The sequence below is a fragment of the Chiloscyllium punctatum genome, chromosome 34 (genome assembly GCF_047496795.1).
Source record: "Chiloscyllium punctatum isolate Juve2018m chromosome 34, sChiPun1.3, whole genome shotgun sequence".
In the NCBI taxonomy this organism is placed as follows: Eukaryota; Metazoa; Chordata; class Chondrichthyes; order Orectolobiformes; family Hemiscylliidae; genus Chiloscyllium; species Chiloscyllium punctatum.
In genome coordinates, this window is record NC_092772.1 from 25,041,066 (window position 1) to 25,048,420 (window position 7,355).

Here is a 7,355-nt window from a genome sequence, read left to right on the forward strand (position 1 = left end):
CTTCACTGCCATAATTACCTGCTGCACCTGCAAACCAACTTCCTGTGATTCATGCACAAGGACACCCAGCTCCCTCTGCACAGCAGCATGCTGCACGTTTTCACCATTTCATCATCAGTTTGCTGTTAGTCCGACCAAAATGGATGACCTCACATATCCCAACACTGAACTCCATCTGCCAGACCCTTACCCACTCACTTAACCTGTGCAGACTGACAGAGGCCTCTGCAGACATTGCTCTACCTCATCTTTGTATCAAATATGAACTCTGACACCGTACACTTGGTCCTCAACTCCAAAACATTTGTGTAAATTGCAAACAGTTGTCGTGCCAACATTAATCCAAACACCCGTTTATTCCCATTCTTTATTTTTTGTTGGTTAACCGATCCAGTATCAATGATAATACATTACCCACAATGCCATGCATTTTTACCTTATTCAGCAGCCTTTTGTTGGCAACGTATCGGATACCTTCTGGAAATCCATGTACACCACATCCACAGAGTCCACCTTGTCCAACGTACTCGTCGTATCCTCAAATAATTCCATTAAATGCGTTAAACGTGACCTGCCTTTCATAAATCCATGCTGTGTCTGCTCAATGAGACAATTTCTACCCAGATATCTCACCACTACTTCCTTGAGAGATTCAAGCATTTTCCCCACTACAGAAGTTAAGCTAACGGGTCCTTTTTGAAAAATAGTAACACCACATTTGCAGCTTCCAGTCTGTCAAAACCATCCCAGAATCCAACAAATGGTAGTAAATTATCACGAGGTCTATTTGTTACTCCCCCCCTCCCCCACCATCTCCTTTAGTCCCTGGGATGCATTCCATCAGAGCCTGGATACCCATCTACCTTTAGGCTGTTATCTTTCCCAACATTTCCTCTTTACTGAGAATGATTGCGTCTGTCTCCTCATCTGCCATTGCCTCCATAGGATGGGACAATGAGAGTACACAGACAGTATGTTCCTGTTAAGGCCAAGGCTGGTAGGTGTAAAGAATGCTGCCTGACGAAAGATATTGTGGGCCTGGTCAAGAAAATGAAGGAGGCATATGGCAGGTACAGAGAGCTGTGTTAGTGTGAATCCCTAGAGGAGTATAGGGGCAGTAGGAGGAGACTCGAGGTAAACCAGGAGGGCAAAAAGGGGACATGAGATAGCTTTAGGAAATAGGCTTAAGGAGAATCCAGAGTGATTGTACAAATACACTAAGGACAAACGAGTAACCAGGCAGATAATAGGTACCCACAAAAATCATCAAGGCTGTCTGTGGAACAGCAGGAGGTGAGAGCGATTCTGTATGAGCGGTGAGATTTTACAAACAAAATGTGCACGTCGGAAAACACAAATTTGAACGTCCCAGTCTCGTGTTTACAGTAAACGGGGAATTGCCTCAGTGTGGCTGCAGGCATGAGTGCGCGCCGCCATCTTTATTCGGGGCAAGAATTCTCTGTACACATGTGGAGCCACCAGTTTTGTAGGGGGCAAGGTGCAGCCAGGCGCATGTGCAGCCTTTCTCTGGTACAGAGTCATTGGGCAGGATTTACACAGACAGAGCACATTCAATCTCAGAGAAATGGATGTTTATTTCTGGATTTTTTTCGTCATTCATTTAAATAATTTGGTATCGTAAATGAGTTTACAGGTCATACAAAATTGGAGGGGTGTGGATAATGAAGAAGGTTACCTCAGATTACAATAAGATATTGATCAGATGGGGTTTAATTTAGGTAAATGTGATGTGCTGCATTTTGGAAAAGCAAATCAGGGCAGGACTTGTACACTGAATGGCAAGGCCCTGAAGACGTTTGCGCAACAAAGAGAGCTTGGACTGCAGGATCATAGTCCTTTCAAGTCAAGTTGCAGGCAGATAGGATGATGAAGAAGGTGTTCAGTATATTTTCCTTTATTGGTTTGAGCATTGAATATAGGATGTGGGAGGTCATGTTGCTGTACAGGACATTCGTTAGGCCACTTTTGGAATATTGTGTGCAATTCCGGCCTGCCTCCTATCAGAAGGGTGCTGTGAAACTTGAAAGGTTTCAAAAAAGACTTACAAGGATGTTGTTCGGGTTGGAGGATTTGAGTTGTAGGGTGAGCCATAAAAGGCAAAGGTGCTCCGGTGTTAGAATCATGAAAGTGTTGGCCCCTTAACAGCGCATCAATGAATATTCATGGGCTATGCATATACCTACGTGAACACAGGCTACTCACAATATGAACACCTATCTCCCTCTCTCTGCCTACATTCCTTGTCTATGTGCCCTTTCCTGCTTCCCTTGTAACATTGTGGGTCTGATTACCCTCCCTGTACTGCAGCTATTCCCCTGTGTTTCTGTGTTTGCCTCAGCTCTCATGGCCCAATTCAGAATGTGGTTAGAATTATCTCCCACTGAGAGTCCCATGTTTATAATTACAGTTAAATAGGGTCCCATGTCATCTTTTAAATACATCAAACCGATTTCATCATCCCCCGTGGTCCTTACATACATCAGGCTTCCTTTCTGTATGATCCTCGATATCACCCTTTTGTCTCTGAGTCACCAAAGTTATTTTAGCCCATTCAGCCTGTCCCCTCCCCAGTGTGTCCCTGTAATATCTGTAAATGCCTGGAGCCACTGATCGGCTGTGCATTGGGGGAACCGACTCTCACCCTCACCCTCTTATTGCAGGGACAGATTCTGCTGTACACGTCAGGGCATCTTGGGCCGAGGGAGGGTCCGTACATCATTTTCGGTGAGACTGTGTACCTCTACTAATTCATCCATATTGTCCCAATAAGGCCCATTATTACCAATTCTCTGTCAGGCTGGGTGTTCATTCACCAACATCTGTCGTTCAGCTGGATAAACGGTTCAGGTTTCGTTTCTGTCAGTTCCCCTTGTTGCTCCCGACTGTCTGTCCAAGTTTGAGCTTTGATGCACAGTGGAGCCATAGACAGGGCCTTCTGGGTCTTATAGGGCGGTGGGTCATCCCACCCATTGTCGTCCCTCTGTCCATACGTGGCTGCTTCACCATCTAACCCGTTCCAGTCAGTGTCACCATCCTCACTGCCTTCTGAGGAGAGCGGGGCACTAGGTACCTCCCCCACTGTAACTACCACCTGGCCCTTTGGCTTTAAGGCCTCACGTCTGAGAGCCACCACCTTCACTTGTTCCTGTTTCCCATAATAATGTAACACATCCTGTCATTCCTGGAATAAAACAGAGCAAAATGTAAATTTGGTTTGACTTGGAATATTAATAATTTGACATTCACTTTGACATATCTATAGAGGTGAGAATTGTACTGTGATTATTTAAGTGAATTTAACATGATCATACAATGAATATAACTCTGATAATCAACGACAATGAATGAACTGAATAATATGTGATTATTTGTACCAGTTCTTGCATTGAAAATTCAATTTTATTTTAATGCTTGTCACCCATTACACCGTGGGCATTGTTATTAGGGAATAAAGTAATGGAAGGATATCAGAGAAAATAAATAGACTTTAATTTTAGCTTCACTGCAATAATGAACCAAAACAATATTTGGAAATATGGTTAAACTACATAACAAAGTTTCCAGTGTCATTATTGACATGAAAACTATTTTAGTTTGCAAGTTGTTTTGCTCTAAGAATAATTGGAAATGAATTGTGATTATGAATTGACCATTTAAAATATATTTTGAAGAGAATAGTCAGATATATTTTTTGGAGGAAACTTAGGAAAGGAAATAAATATGTATGCATTGGTATTAATAGTTTTAAAATGTTTGGAAGTTGACTAGAATTATTTAATCGAGAGAGGCTGCATGATTATTAAGACTAATTCACCTTTTTCATTTCATTGTTGTTTTCCCTAGAATCTGTTGTGGTGTAAGCTCTTGTTGTGTGCAATGGACTGTCACTAATAGCTTAATTAACCTGCAAGTCTCAGATCAGGTTTCCTTTGTCTGTAAGTGCGCGACACACCTGCTTTTCTGAAGGGAAACAGAGACTCTTTTCAAAGGAAATAAGTGGCAGTTCTCACTGAGAATGATTTCTACCGCACACCATAAGCAGGGAAGTGTTTTTCTGAAGAATTTCATTGTCTATCTACAAACTGATGGTGTGTTTGTCATATACCTGTGTTTGTCAGTTTGTGGAGGATTCAGCACCTTTGTTTTGAGCTAGTTTTATACAAGTAGTTGGTTCATTCTGTCTTTGCCAAGAATGTTGTTTACTTTCCCCTTTTACTGTGATTCTGCAGGTTAGAATATTCTGAGAGTCAGTAATATTCAATAACTGAACATTGAATGATTTTGACTCTAACAGAGCAGTCGCCTTGTTTTCAGCTAATTATTCACTTTCCATTTCCTGGTTGTGTTGAATGTTACAGAAACAGGCTCTGAGCAATGTTTCCATTCACTTGTGTTGGAGTCACTGACAGCCACGTGGTCAGTCAGTTTCAGGCTGATGGATCAGTTTCTCTGTCCTATTAGATGGTGGTCACTTGCTCAGTTTCTGATGGCTCACCTCAGTGTCAGTCCATCAGCTGCTGAAACCCTGCATCCAGCATTTGTTCCCTCTCACAGTGACTACTCCAACACAGTCCCAGCTTGTCTCCCACCTTCACCTCCACATCCTCATGATCACCTCAGATTCTACTGTCTGTGTCCTTAAAGCAAGTCACGAAAGACATCTCCCTCCATTTTAACCTCATCGACATTATGTTCAGAAATATGATTTCAAAATTTGGTTCACTGCTTTTAAACCTACCCATGCCTTCACCCTGTCCTCCCAGTGTAGTTCCACACCTCCCTGAGGTAGCTGCACTTATCCAATTCCAGCTGCATGAGAGTTTCTTGTTTTCATCTCCTCCCTGTTGGTGGCTTTAGTTTCAGCTGCTTTGAACCTAAACTTGGTAATTCTCTTCCCCCAATCCCTTCAACTCTCCTCCATTCTATCAGCACTCCTTTATTTAATCCAGTTTGATCAAGGATTTGGTTTCCACCCGTAAAACTGTCCCTTTGTAGCTCGGTAACAGCCTCGTGTTATCATTGCTGAACTGTTAATCCAGAGACCCAGCGAATATTCTGGGGACCCTGATTCAAATCGCATTACAGCAAATGTGGACCTTGAATTTAATAATCATCTAAAATTATGGGTCTGTTGATGACCATGAAACTATTATTGATTGTCAGGAAAAACCCATCTGTGTCACTGATGTCCTTTAGGGAAGGAATCTGCCATCCTTACCTGGTCTGGCCTGCATGTGACTCCTGACCCACAGCAATATTGTTAACTCTTAACTGCTCTCTGGGTAATAAATGTTGCCCTAGCCAGTGGCGCCTGCATCCAGTGAATGAATTTTAAACAAAGCTCTCAGTCTGGGATCATGTGAGAAAGAAGCAGAAGGTGACCATTATGCCCCTTGAGCCTGCTCCACCATTCAAGAAGACCAAGCCTGATCTGTTTGTGATTTTTATTCCATCTTGCCCCAATGCCCCTTAACACGAATCTATCAACCGGTGTCTTAAAAATACTCAGTGAATCCACCTTCTGGGGCAGAGTTCCAAAGTTGCACAGCCTTCTGAGAGGAAACAAATTTCATTATCTATGTCCTGAAAGGGTGAAGCCAATTTTAAAGCAGTTCCCTCTAGTTCAGGAATGACCCACAAGAGGAAATATCCTTTCCACATCCACCTTATCAAACCATGCAGGATCTTATATACTTCAGTCATGTCACCCCTCACTCCAACTGAAACAAAACCAGCCTGTCCAACCAACCCACATTTTATTTCTGTCATGCCGGTATGAGTGGGGTTGAAATGTTGTCTAATCTTTATTATGCAGTGAATGTGTTGCTTCACTGTGTGGGTTTCAAGAATCAACATGAGCCATACTAGCTTTCCTGTCTCACTGTATTACATATAGCTTACATCACTGTAGTGTTTCCATGCCTCCCTACTTTGTCTAATGAAAAGGAAGGAGAGATAGATTGAGAGAAGTTGTTTGAAAATTTGTTGTCGTCAAAAAAATATTTGGTCTTTTTGTAGAGATTGCATTATAATTGAAATAACCAGTTCGTTAAATATTACTGACAAAATAGTACCAACAATTTACCAATGACTGAGGCTAGGATTAATACCCAGTTATTTCCCTTCTTTTTCCTTACTCCCTTCTTGTGGTTGGGGGTTATATTAGCAATGTTCCTGTCCTCTGGGACAGTCCCTGACTCCAGTGATACCGGAAAGCTCACAATTAAAGCCTCCACTATCCCTTCAGCTATCACCTTCTGGGGCGTGGTCCATCTGTCCAGGTAATAGATCTATTTTCAAATTTTTCAATTTTTTAGCATTTTCTCCTTGGTGACTCTTAAATGCTCTCTGGGTAATACATTTTGCCCTAGCCAGTGGCACCTACATCTAGTGAATGAATTTTAAACAAAGCTGTCAGTCCTGGGATCATGTGAGAAAGAAGAAGAAGGTGACCATTCGACCCCTCGAGCCTGCTCTACCATTCAATAAGACCAAGCCTGATCTGTTCGTGATTTATATTCCACACTCATCTCTGTTCCACCGCCACCCGCCCCACCCCCATCCCCGCCACCCCGACTGTCCCTGAAATTTTGGGATATTATTTGTGTCTTCCACCATGGAGACTGATGCAAAGTACTTATTCAGTTCCTTATCCATTTCTTTGTTCCCCATTACTATTCTTCCAGCCTCAATTTCCAGCAGCACATGTCCATTTTCGCCTCTCTTTTGAACTTTATGTAACTAAAGAAACTCCGGCAATCATGTTTTTAATATTACACACTCGCTTTCTCTCATGCTTAATCTTCTTTCTCCTTATGTTTTTTCTTCATTGTTCTCCATTGTTCTTTTTTGGCTTCCCATTTCACTGACATCCCACTGCCCTTTGCCATGTGATATGTTGCTTGTATGCTTTCCCTGACTTCCCGAGTCAGCCATGGTTGCCTCACCCTCCCTGATCCATGCTGCTTTTTCCTCGGGATGAATTTTTACTGTGTCACCCGGACACTCCCAGAATCCCTAGCCATCACTGTTCCACTCTCTTTCCTGCTTGACTCCTCTCTCAGTCAATTCACTCCAGCTTCTCCCTCATGTCTCTGTAGCTGCCTTTATTCAGCTGGAATACAGTTACATCTGATTCCATCTTCTCCCTCTCAAACTGCCGCGTAAATTCTATCATATTATGGTCCCTGCCTCCTCAGTGTTCATTCACGTTAACCTCCCTTATCAAGTCTGCCTCATTGCACAACACTAAATCCAGAATTGCCTGTTCCCTAGTGGGCTCCACTGCAACCTTCTTCAAAAAGCCATGTTGCAGAGATTCCACAAATTCATTT